The 19,406-nt window shown below is 42.5% G+C and overlaps 1 long non-coding RNA gene across 1 annotated transcript in view; it reads left to right on the top strand.

The window, feature by feature from the left end:
- The first annotated feature begins 16,323 nt into the window (after positions 1-16,323).
- The window catches only part of LOC115078756, a 28,313-nt gene continuing 25,230 nt past the window's right edge, over positions 16,324-19,406 (top strand). Inside the window, exon 1 of the long non-coding RNA XR_003853142.1 lies at positions 16,324-16,498. This is a non-coding gene — a long non-coding RNA (uncharacterized LOC115078756). The remainder of the gene's footprint in view (positions 16,499-19,406) is intronic.

Here is a 19,406-nt window from a genome sequence, read left to right as displayed (position 1 = left end):
TGGAGGAGGGGGCTTTTGGGGGTTTCTTTTTAGACATGTTAGTGATAGAAGGAAGTGCAAAACTGACATTGAGAGACTCAAAGGTAAAGGGAAGGAATATGCAGAGGCTGATGGAGTGCAGTTAGTATAGCTGTGTTTAAAAAAGGATTGGATAAGTTCTTGGAGGAGAAGTCCATTACCTGCTATTAAGTTCACTTAGGGGGTAATTTTCAAAGGAGTTACACGCATAAATGTAACTACTATTGTAGCAGTTTTCAAAAGCCATTTACTCATGTAAAGTGCACTTATGCGAATAAATCCTATGGACGATTCAATGGCATATATTGTAGCAATTTTCAAAAGCCCACTTACTCGAGTAAAGTGCATTTACATGCGTAAAACCCAGATTTACGCATGTAAATGCTTTTGAAAATCCGCCCCTTAGAGAATAGCCACTGCAATGGTTACCATTAGCAATGGTTACATGGAATAGACTTAGTTTTGGGGGACTTGCCAGGTTCTTATGGCCTGGATTGGCCATTGTTGGAAACAGGATGCTGGGCTTGATGGACCCTTGGTCTGACCCAGTATGGCATTTTCTTATGTTCTTTTGAGGAAAAAGTAAAATTGCTTAACAAATATTTCTACTTAATTTATTTATTTTATTTTGCATTTTTATATACCGACATTCTTGTATCAGATACAAATCATACCGGTTTACATTAAAAACAGAGTATGCAGGAAAATAGGTTTCCTAAGTCAAATACATTGAAATTATTTAATAAACAAAGGATTACTAAACACTATGAAAAAGGTTATTTAACAAAGGAAAACTTAAGGGAATTAAAATAAGCGTAGCACAAAGGATTGCTCGAAGGGGTGCACAAAGGGGAGTGCCCCTTTGGCGCACCCTTTCGGCGTGCGACGCACGGCACGCGACACCTGGTGGAATGTGGCCGTTTACCGGCTCGCCGCTGAGCGTGATGACGTCAGGGGAGGCGGGTCTCTTCATCCCTGAGTTCAGCACGAAGTGTTTTTTCAATTTTATTTGGTCTTTTTGGTCTCTTTTTCTCTCAGCGATTGCCCCTAAAGGTGCCCGGTACTTGGTGTCCACTGTAGAAAGGCCTTAAGCAGGTCCATATAAAATGAATACAAATAAGATAAGAAGTGAGGTAAATGCAGAACAGTGTGTTTGGCAGGAACTAACTAAACTTAAAGTAGATAAGGCGATGGGGCCGGATGGGACATCCGACGGTACTGAGGGAACTGAGAGAAGTCCTGGAAGCTCCGCTGGCTGATCTTATTGATGCTTCCTTAGAGTCTGGAGTAGTTCCGGAGGACTGGAAAAGGGCGGATGTGGTTCCTATTCATAAAATTGGAAGTAAGAAGGAGGCTGGGAACTACAGGCCAGTTAGTCTGACCTCTGTGGTGAACAAACTAATGGAAAAACAGAGGATAGTGCAGTTTCTGGAATCCAGTGTATTGCAAGATCTGAGGCAGCAAAGTGTTACCAGAGATAAATCTTGTCAGATGAATCTTATTAATTTCTTTGATTGGGTGACCAGAGAGTTGGATCAAGGGAGAACACTAGACTATGGGATAGATTTTCAAAGGGTTATACGCGTAACCCCCAAAAAGCTACCCCAAGCTGCCCCTGCGTGCACCGAGCCTATCTTGCATAGCCCCAGGTCTTCGAAAAAGGGGCGGGAAGGGGGGTGGGTCTGGAGGCATGGTGGCAGTCTGGGGGCAGGTCCGGGGACGGGTCTAGGGGTCAGTTCGGGGGCATGGCAGAGGTTCGGTGGCGGTCCGGGGGGCGGTCCCGAGTCCTCCAACGCAGCGGCCTCTGCCGGGGGATGGCGGGCAGGCGTAACTTCTGAAACAAAGGTAGGGGGGGATCTAGTTAGGGCTGGGGAGCGGGTTAGATAGGGGAAGGGAGGGGAAGGTGGGGGGAGCAGTAGAAAAGTTCCCTCCGAGGCCGCTCCGATTTCGGAGCGGCCTCGGAGGGAACGGAGGCAGCCTGCGCGGCTCGGCGCACACAAGTTGCACAATTGTGCACCCCTTTGCACGCGCCGACCCTGGATTTTATAACATGTGCGCGGTAGCTGTAGAATAAGGGGCCATTTAATGAGGGTGAAAGGGGGTATATACTCAGGAGTAATCTTAGGAAATATTTCTTTACAGAGAGAGTAGTGGATGCATGGAATGGCATGGAACAGCAACAAATGGTATCTGTATTCAAGAAAGCAGAGATCCTTGAGGGAGTGATGAGATTTGTAACGGCTAGATAAATTAGCTGGATGGGCAGACTAGATGCACCATATGATCTTTTTCTGCCATCACGTTTCTGTGTTTCTATATTGTCCACAAATTTTGCAAGTGTACTTTTTATTTCATCAGCCAAATTTATTTTATTTTATTACTTTCCATCTCTCTTTCCAAACAAAGCCATCCAAAAACAGTGTATAGCAAAGCAAAAATACAAGCATAATCAAAAGCAAAGCAAATATAATAAAAAGCAGGAATACACCATTTCATATACATACAAAATATTTCTGGTCCAAACAAACCACCCCATTGTCCCACAGGAAAAAAAAAAAAAAAAAAAGATAAATGAAAAGCCATTGGCTCCCCCATCCAGACCAAATATCTCAGCAAATACTAATTACCCCAAGACATACCTCAGATCAACTATTGCCATCACCTATCTCACATCAGTCAGTATTTTATTTATTTATTTATAAATTTCCAGTTTACATTATCCAATTATTAACATTGAATATTCTTTAAGAAAACAGGTATACATTATACTTTATACACAAAATCCCAACAACAAATATACTATCATAATAAATCACCTGTTCCCTAAGTACCAATCAAAAGGGGAGCATATTAGAGCAATTTAACAATACAAATTATGTAATCTTTATAACATAAAAAACAGAGTATAATATTTCTATATTCCAGTATTAAATTAAATTAAATTAATTTAAATTAAATACTAATCTTCCATATTTCGGTTCCTTCGCTCTTCCAGGAATCTCTCTAACTGAGATGGGTCAAAGTATACATATTTCACTCCATCTACCCGCACGACACATTTGCATGGGAATCGATTCATAATTTGAATCCCAAAAGTTCTCGCAATATTAGCCAGAGTTATAAATCAATACCCAGATTTTTTTGCCCTAAGTAGAGAGAGTTTCTTTTTAACATAAATGCTTTTAAAACTCTCTCTCTGTCAGAAGACAGTGCAGATTTAACCATAAGAATGCCCCTCTGTTCTACCTGGGAAGTGAAAGATGTTTCTATCAACTCAGTGACATTTAAAGAGGAATCTTGCACCACTTGCTCTGACATTTTCTTTCCACTAATAAAATATGGATTAATAATCAATGGGAAATTCTCTGGTTGCCATGTCAATATTTCAAGAAAATAATTTTTAAGTTGTTCCTTTGGTGAAATCATCTTACATTTGGGGAAATTGACAAATCTAAGATTGGAATATCTAACTTTTCTTGTATTATTGTAGATTGAACATTTTTAATTGAAGAGATATCTTCCTGAACTTTAGTCAGAACTGTCCCATAGTTTGTTACCATGGGATTTAAATTTAATAATACATTTTGCATCTCTTTAATATTAATATTTAACTTCATTATATTATTCTGTAACACATTCATAGCATGCCATAGCATTTCCATAGTCACTGTTTTAGGGTTCCCACGCAAGGCCTCAGGCAGAGGAGATGAGAAATCTAAACTAAATTGCTCCGGATCAGCGCTGTTCCCTACTAATGGATTTGGTACCCCTCCTATCGATGGTACAGAGGGAGCAGCTCCTCCCGAGTTCTCATGAACTTCAGATGTCATCTTGAAAGGAAGGATTTTAATGAATCTCAATTCTTGAAAAATAAAACCAAGTTTAAACTTTTTTTTCTAGACAAATAGTTAGGCTCTGATCTTATTTCTAACGAGAGGCAGTTCCATAGGATGTAATCGCAAAGAAAGATATGACGGGTGATTGCCCTCCAGTGTACGAAGCAGTAGCGTCATAAGTTGGAACTCAGCCCAGGTCACAATTGTAAGCCAATGGAGACAGCGGAGAAGAATACTATTCGTCATCCTCCCATGCATGTAATACATGCCCTTTCGACACAGTTAATTAGCTTGCGGTGTTTTTCTGTACTCTTTTAACTCCTGTTGCTACATTATGTTACCTGTTTATTATAAAGCCTGTTGCTGGCATTATGTTACCTGTAAATCGGGGTGATGTTCCCAATGTACCTCGGTATATAAAATGCTTAAATAAATAAAAATAAATAAGTCACCCAAATTCAGGACTTGGAAATGTTTCCAGTAGAAAGATATGCACAGGGGAGGGGGGAGGGGATCTTAACTTTCAAACCTATTCACTGTGCAGCATTTGCACGTTTAAGTGGACGCACAGAGATTTATCCTGGTATTTTATAAACTGTGTGGAGCGAGCTGCACATTTTGTAAAATACTGTGTAGTTCTGCTCTGAAAGTACGTGTGTATGTTTCAGTATGCACAAATATTTCCAGTGCAAGAAAACACCTTCTCACCTAGTTTATAAAAATACATATGCATATTTTAGGCATAAAATGATAAATATAACTTGTACGCATAATAATCCTGATATACTTATGGCAGCAGATATTTTATAAAGTATATGTGTATACCACTTCAAAAATATTTGTGCACATACTTAAAATCACCAGTTCACTAATCACCAATTCATCCAGCCTGTTTCCGGTTCACCTAGACCTTCTAACACTTCACCCTGAACCCCCATCAGTTCACCCATATCTCCCACCCAAAAATTACAGACAAGTTTGATTTTACTTGCGCCAGTCAATTAGCAGATGTAAAAGCGTACGAATAAGCTCATTAAAGTATATGCATATAGCTCTTACAAAGGGGAATGGAACAGCTCCCCTATGAGGAAAGACTAAAGAGGTTAGAACTTTTCAGCTTGGAGAAGAGACGACTGAGGGGGGATATGATAGAGGTGTTTAAAATCACGAGAGGACTAGAACGGGTAGATGTGAATCGGTTATTTACTCTTTCGGATAGTAGAAAGACTAGGGAGCACTCCATGAAGTTAGCATGGGGCACATTTAAAACTAATCGGAGAAAGTTCTTTTTCACTCAACGAACAGTTAAACTCTGGAATTTGTTGCCGGAGGATGTGGTTAGTGCAGTTAGTATAGCTGTGTTTAAAAAAGGATTGGATAAGTTCTTGGAGGAGAAGTCCATTACCTGCTATTAATTAAGTTCACTTAGAGAATAAGTCACTGCTATTAATTGCATCAGTAGCATGGAATAGACTTAGTTTTTGGGTACTTGCCAGGTTCTTGTGACTTGGATTGGCCACTGTTGGAAACAGGATGCTGGGCTTGATGGACCCTTGGTCTGACCCAGTATGGCATATTCTTATGTTACTACTGTGCATACTTCTGAGCCCTGCCTAGCCAATGCCTCTTTTCTGCCAATAGGATAGAATAAAAACAAAAAGTGTGGGAGTCACTGGCTGCCAGGGAGTTCCATGGGAGGAAAAGAAGAGAGTCCTTTCCGCTTCCATAGGAACAATGGAGGAAGGCTGCTCTGGGCCGGCACTGCCTGTTTTGTTCCCCTGTGCAAATGATCACTTTGCTGTCGCCCCACTCCAACCACCCAAACCCAGTGGATTCTAACGGAACCATTCATGGACTTCTCTTTTTCCTAACAGTCACTTGTGTCTGAACATCATTTGTAGGTGCAATGAGGTTAGAATAAGGCAACCAGATTTCAGGTGGGCAAATTTGGGACACTTCTTCCCCGTGGTGCAAACAGTGGGCAAGTAGCTCATTTGCGGGGAGGAGTGGCTATCTTGTCAACTGCCCCCATGAAAAACGGTAGTAATCTACTCAAAATATACCTAAAAGCGCAGCCTTTGAATTTGAAATCTCTAACTACTTTATCTCACTCCTCAGGGCTGAAACACAGAAACATAGAAATGACGGCAGAAGACCAAATGGCCCATCCAGTCTGTCCAGCAAGCTTTCACACTTCTCTCTCTCTCATACTTATCTGTTACTCTTTGCATTTAGTAACCTTTTGGTTCTATTTCCCATTCACCCCCGCCATCAATGTAACCTTTTGGTTCTATTTCCCTTCCACCCTCGCCATTAATGTAGAGAGCAGTGCTGGAACTGCTTCTAAGTGAAGTATCTAGTTTAATTGGTTAGGGTAGTAACCGCCGCAATAAGCAAGCTACTCCCACGCTTATTTGTTTACCCAGCCTGTGCAATTTAGTCCTTGTTGGTTGTTATCTGAATATAAATCCACCTTTCTTCATTCCCCCCTGCCATTGAAGCAGACAGCTACTCTGGATATGTATCAAAAGTGAAGTATCAGGCTTAATTGATTTGGGGTAGTAACCGCTGTAACAAGCAAGCTACGCCCATGTTTATTTATTTACCCAGACTATGTAATTCAGTCCTTGTTGGTTGTTGTCTGAATATAAAATCATCTTTTCTTCATTCACCCCTGCCATTGAAGCAGAGAGCTACACTGGATATGAATTGAAAGTGAAGTATCAGGCTTGTTTGGTTTGGGGTAGTAACTACTGTAACAAGCAAGCTACTCCCTACTTTTTTGTGAATGCAAATCCTTTTATCCACATTTCCTCTTGCCGTTGAAGCATAGAGCACTGTCGTAGTCGCATTAACCGTGTATATGTCTATTGAATAAGGATATTATCTCCAGGTATTAGCTGTCATTCCCGCAAGCAACTCTCTCTTCATTCACATCCTCTAGAATTTATGGATCCACAGTGTTTATCCCACACCATTTTGAAGTCCTTCACAGTTTTGGTCTTCACCACTTCCTCCGGAAAGGCATTCCAGGCATCCACCACCCTCTCTGTGAAGAAATACTTCCTGACATTGGTTCTGAGTCTTCCTCCTTGGAGCTTCAAATCGTGACCCCTGGTTCTGCTGATTTTTTTCCAACGGAAAAGGTTTGTCGTAGTCTTTGGATCATTAAAACCTTTCAAGTATCTGAAAGTCTGTATCATATCACCTCTCTTCCTCCTTTCCTCCAGGGTGTACATATTAAGATTCTTCAATCTCTCCTCATAAGTCATTCAGTGAAGACCCTCCACCTTTTTTGTCGCCCTTCTCTGGACTGCCTCCATCCTGTCTCTGTCCCTTCGGAGATACAGTCTCCAGAACTGAGCACAGAACTCCAGGTGAGGCCTCACCAAGGACCTGTACAAGGGGATAATAACTTCCCTTTTCTTACTCAATATTCCTCTCTCTATGCAGCCCAGCATTCTTCTGGCTTTAGCTATCGCCTTCTCACATTGTTTCCCCGACTTCAGATCATTTGACACTATCACCCCAAGGTCTCTCTCCTGCTCCGTGCACATCAGCCCTACACCCCCCATCGAATACAGTTCTTTCGGATTTCCGTACCCCATATGCATGACTCTGCACTTCTTGGCATTGAATCTCAGCTGCCATATCTTCGACCACTCTTCCAGCTTCCTTAAATCCCGTCTCATTCTCTCCACTCCTTCCGGCATGTCCACTCTGTTGCAGATCTTAGTGTCATCGGCAAAAAGACAAACCTTACCTTCTATCTCGTCCGCTATGTCGCTCATATAGATATTGAACAGGATCGGTCCCAACACCGATCCTTGCGGCAATCCGCTTATCACTGCTCTCTCTTCAGAGTAAGTTCCATTCACCATCACACATTGCCTTCTGTCAGTCAACCAGTTTGCAATCCAGGTCACCACCTCGACACTCACTCGTAAGCTTCTCATTTTACTCACCAGCCTCCTGTGCGGGACCGTATCAAAAGCTTTACTGAAATCCAAGTAGATGACATCGAGTGCTCTTCCTCTATGAATTCCCTAATCATCCAGTCAAAAAAGTCAATCAGATTTGTCTGACAGGATCATCCCCTGGTGAATCCATGCTGCTTCTGGTCCAGCAATTCTCCCAACTGTAGATAGTTCACTATTCTTTCTTTCACAGCGACTCCATTACTTTTCTCACCACCAAGGTGAGGCTAATTGGTCTGTAGTTGCCCGCCTCCTCTCTGCTCCCACTCTTGTGAAGGAGACCACCACTGCTCTTCTCCAATCTCTCGGCACCACTCTCATTTCTAGGGATCTATTGAACAGGTCACACAGCAGAGCTGCCAGCACATCTCTGAGCTCCCTCAGTATCCTGGGATGAACCTCATCAGGCCCCATGGCTTTTTCCACTTTCAGTTTCCCCAGCTCTTCCCATACATTCTCTACTGTAAATGGAGTTACATCTACTCCATTCCCCTCCAGTTTCTTGTTAACTAGTGACGGTCCTTCTCCAGGGTCCTCTTTAGTGAACACCGAACTGAAGTATTTGTTTAATATTTCTGCCATTTCTTCATCTCCCTCCACACATTGAACTTTTCCACCTTTCAATTTCACTATACCACTTTGGACTTTTCTCCTTTCTCTGATGTATCTGAAAAATGTTTTGTCACCTCGCTTTACCTCTTTGGCAATCCTTTCTTCCGCTTAACTTTTTGCCTTCTTGATTACTTTCTTCGTCTCCCTCAGTTCCACCAGATATTCTTCTTTGTGCTCATCCCTTTGGGATCCTTTATATTTCTTGAATGCTGTTCTTTTAGCCTTTATTTTGTCAGCCACCTCCTTTGAGAACCAGATAGGTTTCATTTTTCTTTTGCTTTTCTTTACCTTTCTAACATATAGATTAGTTGCCTTGGTAATTGCTCCTTTTAGTTTGGTCCACTGTTGTTCCACATCTCTCTCGTTCTCCCAGCCTTCTAGTTCTTCCTCCAGGTACTTCCCCATTTCATCAAAGTCCGTGTTTTTGAATTGCAAAACTCGGGTCTTCGTGCTTCTTCTCCATATCCTTTGTGTGATATGAAACCATACAGTTTGATGATCACTGGTGCTGAGGTGGGCTCCCACCTGGACATCAGAGACATTATCTCCATTAGTGAGCACTAAATCGAGTATAGCTCCCTCTCTTGTGGGTTCCATTACCATTTGTTTGAACAAAGCCCCTTGCAGGGCATCCACTATTTCTCTACTATTGTTAGATTCTGCAGAAGTGATACTCCAGTCTACATCCGGCATATTAAAGTCTCCAACGATCACCACTTCTCCCTTCTTTCCCATCTTTTGGATGTCTTCAACCAGATCTCTGTCATGCTCTTCTTGATTTGGAGGCCTGTAAACCACTCCAATATAAATGGATGCCCCATCATCTTTTTTTAGGTCGGCCCATACTGCTTCTTCATTGCCCCATCTTCCTTGCAGCTCAGATGCTTGGATATTGTTTCTGACATAAAGAGCCACTCCTCCCCCTTTCCTATCCTCTCTGTCCTTCCTTAACAAGTTACAGCCCGGTATTGCCGTATCTCAATCATGTGATTCCGTAAACCACCTCATTTTGACTGCAACAATGTCTAAGTCTGCCTCTACCATTAGGGCTTGCAGATCTGGCATTTTATTGCACAAACTATGAGCGTTTGTGCTCATAGCTTTCCAGCTTTTCTCATTCAGGTTACCGCTTTTCCTGGACTCCTTTTGTGACTTTAGTTGAGTTTTGTTATCCACTTTACCGGTCACAATGAGCTTTTTCCTTTGGTTACTGATCTGGAATTTCTGTATGCATTGGGTTTCCTCTCTCTTTTCTGATAACACTTCAATCTTTTTTTTCAAGAACGTTTTCAGTATTTAATACAGAGAAGGCTTTTTGTACTTTTTGCACTTGATACAGTGTGGGGTCGATTTTATAAATTTGCGCACATGTGTACTTTTGTTCGCGCACCAGGCGCAAACAAGTGTATGCGGGATTTCAATAGATATGCGCATAGCCACGCGTATCCATTAAAATCCGGGGTCAGCGTACGCAAGGCTGCCCAAAATCGGCAGACTGCGCGCGCCGAGCCGCGCAGCCTGCCTCCGTTCCCTCCGAGGCCGCTCCGAAATCAGAGCGGCCTCAGAGGGAACTTTTTTTTTGTCCCCTTCCACCTTTCCCTCCCTTCCCCTATCTAACCCACCCCCCCAGCCCTACCTAAATCCCCCCTACCTTGTTCGATGGAGTTATGCCTGCCACTAGCAGGCATAACTCACGCGCACCAGCTGGCCAGGCCCCGACACAGGCCGCTGTGTCGGGGCACTCAGCCACACCCCTGGACCGCCCCGGACCGCAGACATGCCCCGGACATGCCCCCGGACCGCCCATTTTAGCAAGCCCCAGGACGTACGCACGTCCCGGGGCTTTGCGTGCGCCAGTGGCCTATGCAAAATAGGCGCGCCGGCACAGGCTTTTAAAATCTACCCCTGTGTGTCTCCGCATCACAGGTCTAATTCTACCAGAGTCCACTATAATCCTGTTATTTTTTGAGTTCCTTAATGTCCTGTGTGAACCAGAACGCTGCTGAATCTAAGTGCAATTTTATTTTATTTACCAGTGCTTAAATGTTATAGAGCTGTCTATTTGCCAAAGTTTGTGCCTTGCTCTGTTTGTAAAGGGCAGATTTGTATTGAAACCTGAAAGTGTGCTAATTTGAATGCTTTTCTAAGACTTAGAAGTAAATAGAATTGAACAGACCTGGTTGTAACCAGTTGAGGTGGGGCTAATTGCTTTGTGTTCAGCCATAGTGCATGCTGGCAAACTAACTCAACTCTTTGGAGCTGGGATTCTAAGGAACCAGAACTCTGCTGAATCTAGGGCTCAGGCAGTGTCTGTTGTCTCCCGTGTTTTTTGTTTTATTCATTCTCATTGTTATGTCATCTCTCATTAGTGTTAATTTTATATTTAAAACACCGTTCTATGTAACATGTTGTTTTTGTTTGTAAACCGGAGTGAAGGCAACTCTGCTATACTTCGGTATATAAAAAATACTAAATAAATAATATCTGCCGAACTGCGATGTGGTCTGCCTTACGCACTTTTTCCAGGTTTTATCGCCTGGATGTGCAGGCCTGGGAGGATGCAGTCTTTGCACGTGCGGTGTTGACTGGACTGCCGGCAGCCTCCCACCCTATTGGGAAGTAGCTTTAGTACATCTCACTGGTCCTGAGTCCATCTGTCTACATGCTAGGAAATGGAGAAATTACTTAACTGATAATTTTGTTTTCCTTAGTGTAGATGGATGGATTCAGCTTCCCACCCTCAGTTACTGCATGAGTGTGTCAACAGTTATCCTGTGGGGCTATGGGTCCCAAGTGATTGCTAGTAAGTGTTTATCTAGTCCCTAGCTTGGACTACCTAGAATCTTATGTGAGTTCAGTGTTTTTTGTTGGTTAGTTATTTATTTATTTATTTATTTATTTATTTTATAGTATTTTTATACCGCTTTTCAAAACGGTTTTCAAAGTAAAAATGAAATAAAATGAAATAAAAATTAAAATAATATTAAAATACAAAAACTGGTATATACCTTAAAAGGTAGTGGTGTTAACAAAAAGTCTAACTAATAATGGAGCTGGGTCAAGGTTCATATTATAATCATGGGGAGGAAAAGGGTAGGGAGGGGGAGTTTGAGATGAGAAGAGAAATGAGATTAACTTATGGAAGCCCGGAAGGATACTAGGTAGTGGAGTGTTGTTGATTAGATTGTGAAGGGATGTTGAATGCTGTTTGAAATAGATATGTTTTTAATGATTTTTTAAATTGTTGAGAATTGGATAATAAACGAAGTGGGTTGGGTAAAGAATTCCAGAGAGAGTACAGCCCCAGGTTCCTATTTTTAATCATGTTTTTAATCTTTTGCTAGTCTATCCACAGTTGCTTTTGAAAAGAATACTGGCAGGCTGGGGTCACTGTAGAGCTATGTATACGGTGATGTCAGCTTGCTCTGTCTCCATCTGCTGGCAGGGGAGCATAAACCCACTGGCCCTGGGACCATCTGTCTACACTAAGGAAAACGAAATTATCAGGTAAATAATAATATTGACTGGGTAAAGTTTCTAGATGAAATAACGAACTACTTTATGGAACAGCTGGTCCAAAGAACCAATGAGAGGGGAAGCAATTTTAGACCTACATCTTAGTGGAATGCAGGATTTGTTGCGAGAGATAATGGCAGTGGGGCCACTTGGCAAAAGTGATCAGAATTTGATCAAATTTCACTTAATAACTGAAAGGCAGTGATTAAGTAAATCTCCTGCTCTAGCATTTAATTTTGAAAAGGGAGACTTTGATAAAATGAGGAAAAGAATCAGAAGAAAACTAAAAGGTGCAGCTACAAACGTTAAGAGTTTACATCAGGCATGGACATTCTTTAAAAATACTTTCTTGGAAGCCCACACCAGATGCTTTCCATGCATTAGAAAAGATGGAAGGAAGGTGAAATGACTGCCAGCATGGTTAAAAGATGAGGTGAAAGAGGTAATTTTAGCTAAAATAATTTTTTGAAAGATGAAATAAAGATTACAACTGAAGAAAATAGGAAAAAGCATAAGCTTTGACAAGTTAGATGTAAAAGTTTGATAAGGCAGGCAAAAAAGAGATTTTGAAAAGAAACTGACTGTAGAGGCAAAAACTCATAATATAAACTTGGTAAAATATATCCAAAGCAGGAAGCCTGTGAGGGAGTCAATTGGATTGTTTGAAAATCAAGGGGTTACTGGGGCACTCAGGGAAGACACTGACAAAGCAGAAAGACTAAATCATTTCTTTGCTTTAGTGTTTACTGAAGAGGATGTTGGGGAAGTACCTGTGCCAGAAAAGGTATTTAATGGTGATGATTCAGAAGAACTGAAACAAATCATGGGAAACCCGGATGATGTAATAGGGCAGATTGACAAACCAAGAGTAGCAAATTGCCTGGACCAGATGTTTTATACCCCAGAGTTCTGAAAGAACTCAAAAATAAAATCGCAAATCTATTACTAGTAATTTGCAACTAATCATTAAAATCATCCATTATGCCTGGTATTGGAGGGAGGCCAATGTAACCCTGATCTTTAAAAAGGGCTCCAAAGGTGATCCAGTAAACTATAGACTGGTAAGAGACATCAATGCTGGGAAAAATCGTGGAAACAAGAGGGATACTATTTTACATCTCCTCCTCTAGAGACAGCTGAGTGGGTAGACCCTGATTATATCGAGGGGCTAGAGCTAGATTCATCGTAGCATTTTAGTTGAATGTTGGAGGCAAGAGGAGCTCCAGCTTGAGTGGGTTCAATTTGGTGGAGCCTACAGCCTCACTCAGCATATTTTTAGGGATACTCCTTCCTACCAGGTTGGGTACTTCCCTTCAGGAGTTTTGACAATTTTAAAGATTACTAAACTGGGTTACAGCCTGGTGCTTCTGGAGACAGCCATCCCCCGAATCCGGATGCCAGGTTACAGAAGATCTGCCAGTATCCTTCTAGAAACAGAGAAATGCTGCAGTGACAGGGATATCCTAGAAGGTTTTGGATATTTAGTATTCTCTTTTGAGTTTAGTGGAAGTCTTTTTTTTATCACCCCTCCTCTCAATTTGGAGACAGGAATAACTCCAAATCAGCGAACAGCAAAGGAGAGAAATGGCATAGATCCATCCACTAACACACGCACACACATACACACACCCAAATCCCCTCCAGTACCTTCTTTTTTATTGCCGGGAGCAAGGAACCTCTATCCACTCCCAGCATCTCCAGCTCTGCTCTAAAATAGGCAGCGCTGGAAACGTTAGCTTACTTTAAGCTAACGTTTCCGGTGCTGCCTGTTTTAGAGCAGCGCTGGAGGTGCCAGGAGCGGGGCAGAGGGTCCCTTGCTCCTGGCAATAAACTAGAAGGTACAGGGGGGGGGGGGGTAAATCCACGCCATTTCTCTTCTTTGCAGGAGGGTGGGAGGGAAGGCTGTTCGACAAGATTGGTATAAATGTTAACAAAAATCAGGATGGGAGCTTCAATGTCAAAACGTTCTGGGGGTTGAGACAAGAATGGCCCGACAGGGCCTTCATAAAATATAGTGGGGGTGAGGGGAGAGGGATGAGGTTGCCCCAGAGGCTACTATATTTTATAGTTTTTCCATTCTTATGACAGCGCTACTTAGCCGGATATCATTTAAGGATATCCACTTAAGTAGCTAATTATCCAGCCACACATGGCTGGATAACTTTAGATCTGCTTCCGAGCAGGTCTAAAGTTATGTGGCTAACTTACGGGCCGATACAGTACAATGCGCTCCAGCGGAGCGCACTGTTAACCCGCAATTGGACACGCGTTTTCGACGTGAAAGCGTTACCCCTTATTCAGTAAGGGGTCGAAAGGTAGGCGCTAATTTCTCCAGGCACCGGGAAAGTGCACAGAAAAACAGTAAAAACTGCTTTTCTGTGCACCCTCAGACTTAATATCATGGTGATATTAAGTCGGAGGTCCCGAAAGTTACAAAAAGTTTAAAAAAAAAAAATTTAAGTCAGCCCACGGCTCGTGGGTTAAAAACCGGATGCTCAATTTTGCCAGCGTCCGGTTTCCGAACCAGTGGCTGTCAGCGGGTTTGAGAACAGACGCCGGCAAAATTGAGCGTTGGCTGTCAAACCCGCTGACAGCCACCGCTCCTGTCCAAAGAGAGGCACTAGGGACGCACTAGTGTCCCTAGCACCTCTTTTTACCGCTGGACCTAATTTGAATACAGAATCGCGCGCACAGGAGAGTGGCCTGTGGTTAAGTTAGTCACATACTGGAACCCCTTTCCAGAAAGCCTTTTTTATATCTGGCTAAATTATAGTCGGATAAGGCTGAAATGGTATATTAGCCACATACATTTTATTTATTTATTTATTTATTTAAAGATTTTATATACCGACATTCATCAGTGATATCACATCGGTTCACAGCGTAACATAAAACTAGTGCTTGGAGAGCGCTTTACATCGAACAGGTTTAACAAAAAACAAGTATAACATATTAAACAAGAGGATAATTGAAAGGAGGGGGAAATATAAAGGTGAACATAAATAAAAAATCATATTAACAAGAGAATAAATGACTGGGGGGAAAATGGGAAGGAGAATTGAGAATTAAGTTAATTGAGAATTAAGTTAATCCTTAAATTATTCTAAGCTAGGATTGCAATTATATACAATATATACAGAAAGGGGATAACATATAATGTATCATTTGTGTAGAAAAGGGAGGGAGGGAGGGGGGAAGAGGGATAGGAAAGGGGTTGGGGTAACTTTCAGTTAATACATGGATAACTTTCAGTTAATCTATCTAAATGGCTTTTGAATATCTACCTCAGTTTATTTAAAAAATTAAAATAGTCACCATGGCCTCAACTTGGGTGAATTGACTTCTCAATGTATGTATATGGTATAACTGTTAATGGGTAGAGCAGAGGGGATGCACTGAATCTGAGCTTCCTGCTCTTGCATTCCAAAGGGAGCCATGGTTGATGACCTATGGCCAAGGACCATCGCTACGATGGATGGGCTAAGTGAAGATGGAAGGGGAAGAACTGCAGGTAATTATGATCGAAGGCCATAAGCCAGCCCCATTCTCACTAAGATGGAAGAAACTGCCGGTCACCCCTCAAAAAGAGAAAAAAAAGAGCAGAAAAAGATCCCCTAGAAACTAACAGGTCTGGAGTTGTACCTGCTTGCTGATTTGGAGTTGGGTCTTCGGATGCTGGAATGTGAATAAATGCTGCATATTATATTGTTACGGGTGAATTAGTCATGAAGGGGAAGTTGTATGTATGAAATTAAGGTTATTAATGGGGCAATCAGGTTTTCCCTCTCTTCTATGCTGCCCAAATGTTTTTCTCTCATGTTATGGCAAATTTTCGCTGGCCACTCCTTGTCAAAATCATGGATCCATAAAAATATAGAAAAATGACAGCAGAAAAAGACCACACGGCCTATCTAGTCTGCCCTTGTACCACTTATAAAACCATCCTCCACCATTTATAAAACCCTTGACCAGGGCCAGATGCAAGCAGCTGGAACATTACACGGCGAATGTGGATTCATTTTGCTTAGGAATTTGGGTCTTACTATTTCCGCCTCATTTTCTTAATCAAGACTTTACCTCATCAACAGCCTTGCAAAAGCCTCTTCTGATCCATTTTTTTGGGAACTGGAGAACTAAAGCAAAACAGGAGTGGAAAACCCGGCCGCTGGAGAGAGAACTTCAAGTTCAGACTTTGTTGGAGTAATTTCCGAAAGCCATTTCCTGAGGTGAAGAGCAAGTTGGATAAATGCTGTACTTCCAGCCACAAAAGGCTGGCATTCTTGTGGTTAAAATGATTCTTTAATTTAATTGGTTAAAGGAAGCCAGACTCCTCCCCATCTAATTTTCTGTGAACTGTGAAAACATTTAGCGTGAGAACATTTTGGCTGAAAGCGGCAGTGACATTTCCTGGAAGAAAAAAAAAAAAGATTCTGTTTATTTGCGTGGACTCTGAATTTTTCGGATTTGCTGCAGAAACCTATTTGAGAAGGTCCCCCCATTGTTTTAAGGAAGATATATTTGCTCCAGTATTTGAAAAATGTAAGTATCTGACAGACGTTTTAATCAGCTTTAGCTTGGTTTTGTACTCTCTGCGCGGGGGGGGGGGGGGGGGGGGGGGTACTGAGCTCTTGGCTGGGATGGGATTCATCCTCACACGTTGGTGCTTCTGCTCACGCCACGGGCCGGACGCCAGTAAATCCACTGTACAAAGAGGACTGGAATTAAGTCTTTTAGAGAACCTGGTTTTTAACTCCTTGCCAGAATTAAGGGATTCAATATGACAAATGAAATGGTTATAGGTTTTAGTAAAGTGAAATGGAGAACAAGCAAGAAAATCTTTAAGTCACTCAGATTGGATAATAAAGATAACCTCCTGCTGTAAAGCTAATTGCTTTTATTGATAAATTTCTGTTTTAAAGACATGTCTTAATGATTCAGACCTTTATTTTACAATATATAATCAGCAAACAGGGACAGGTTCCATAGATCATGAAAACCTTACCACATATGTCTCTCAATAACACCCGTCTGGGACAGCCTAGTGAGCCCAGATTTGTTAGATCTTAGAAGCTAAGCAGAGTCAGTCCCCCCAGACAGGGGGCCCACCAGGGAAGCCAAGGAGCTCTGGGCTACAGAAAGCAATAGCAAACCTCTTGCGATATTCTGCCGAGAAAAAGTCAGAGGCACCGTGAGGGGGGGCTGTGGTCACGCAGCCCCGGACGCCCAGAAAAAAAAACCCCCAAAATATATGAACCCGAAGGTCACGCTGTGTTTCTATCTAACATATGCTAATCTCGCGTGGCTTAAACAGAATGGTTTAAAGATTAACTTTAATATTCCTCCATAGTAACAACTAAATCTGTGTAGGTACTGAAAAAATTGCAGGGCTTAGTAAGTATGAACCCTAGTTAAAATTAAATTAGTTTCACACACTACGGTCTGTAAAAAAAAAACAAAACATTAGCCCTGCTTCTCCGAAAACACTCATGTGTGCGCCCATCCCGGACTCATCCACGCTTCGATCCATGTGGTCTGTGTATCAGTGCGAAAGAGTGGCAGAGGATGGCCTTGTCCAGCCCGCTGTCCATTTGTGTCTGCCTGCCGTGCTGTTACCAGGGCAGGCTGGGGGTTTTTTTTCTTTTTAAACGGGGTACGTGCTGGTACTCTCGGCACTTTTTCCTCCACTTGCTCAAATTGCCCTATGGTCCCCCCTAAATATATGTTATCTGCTGCCGCCTTCCTGCCCTCCCTGTGTGTCCTCTCTTCCACGTGGAGGGAGGGGGGGCTGGGGGAAGAGAGACCGCTGCCTGGGCAGGGAAGTGTTGGAGAGAGACGAGGACCCATGCTTGGCTCCTGGAGAATGAGAGAGGGGACTCAGCCTGCCTGCTGGGAGGAGAGAGATGAGAGACAGAGGAGAGAGAGAGAGAGGGCAAAGTAGCCTGATATGTAGGGCTGCTGAGCCCTTTGTTATTTGGTGTATGTTGGGGGCGATGGAGGGGGGGGAGAAGGTCTTATGTTGGAGCTTCTGAGCCTCTGTCATTGTGAGGGTGGGGAGGGTGTTATGTTAGGGTCCAAAAGCAGGAGGGCACAGAGGTAAACTGCACAGAGTTAAAACCCTAAACCCCTTGGCTGGCCAGACTGGATGGACCATTTTGGTCTTTATATGCTGAACTGTTACGACGTCCAGACAACACAGGGAGAAAAATAAAAGAATTTTCCTTTCAATTTAGTGATCCGAGTATGTCGGCTTGGAGAATTTATTTATGGTTGGCGCATGCCTTTTCAATGGCAGCTCAAGGCCAGTTCCATTCAGGTACAGTAGGTATTTTCCCAGTCCCCAGAGGGCTTAATCTAAGATCCTAATTTTTAAACCTATTCACGATTCAGCATTTGCGCACGTAAGTGGGTGCACGGAGATTAATGCTGTACCGTGTATTTCTGCTCCTAAAGCACGTGCAGGTATGTTTCAGTACGCACATATATTTTCAACGCTAGAAAATGCATCCATTCTCTACCTATTTTATAAATCCAACATTTCACTAGAGCAATGGCTGCACTCAAAAATCAATAATACACCACAAACAGTGCAGAAAAAAGGTTGCACAGTCCGAATTTTAAATGTTCAAGTAAATACTTTTATTATTCACAAGTATGGCAACTCCACTGCAAGGGGACCCTTGCTATGTAAAACACCATTTTTAAACAGTGGAGTTGCCATACTTGTGACTAATAAAAGTATTTACTTGAGCATTTAAAATTCAGACTATGCAACCTTTTTTCTGCAGTCTTCGTGGTGTACTACCTATTAATATAGACATAGGTGCGTCTATTTTACCTGCAAAATAATCGTGACACTGCATGAGCAAACACCCACCATTGTACGTGGAGGCAGGTGTTTTATAAATTATTTATGTATACAATTTTTTTTTTTAATACTTCCTTTTGTGCACACCAGCTCTCCCTCCACCAGCCCCTCTAGCACCTCACCCCCCTGAACCCCCTGCCAGTTTATTCAGACCTCCCAGCCACTTCACTTGCACGAGTGAACTGGCAGGGGTCAAAGTCTATGAATACGTTCGGTAATGTATACACGCATACCTCTTACAAAATAGCAACTGCTGTGTGTGATTCTGCCCCCGAACATCCCTAAACAGCCCCTCCCCCCAGTAAAATGTACCCATGAAACCCAAAATATGTGCATAGACTCAATATTTATAAAACAGCACATACATTGAGCATTCACCTTCTGTTTGTACTAGAGGCAACGGAGGGTGACGTGCCTTACCCAAGGTCACAAGGAGTGTCAGCAGGATCTGAATCTGGCCTCCCCGATTCTCAGCCTTACTTATCCGGCTACGGGGCGCTGAATATTTACCTCCTGACATTTTGGAAATTCGCTGGAAATTCCAGCTTTCCAAATGGACCCATTGTGCAGGGTCCACAAATC

The sequence above is a fragment of the Rhinatrema bivittatum genome, chromosome 16 (genome assembly GCF_901001135.1).
Source record: "Rhinatrema bivittatum chromosome 16, aRhiBiv1.1, whole genome shotgun sequence".
NCBI lineage: Eukaryota > Metazoa > Chordata > Amphibia > Gymnophiona > Rhinatrematidae > Rhinatrema > Rhinatrema bivittatum.
The sequence above is the reverse complement of the archived record's forward strand: the minus strand, read 5'-3'. Positions and strand labels throughout refer to the sequence as shown.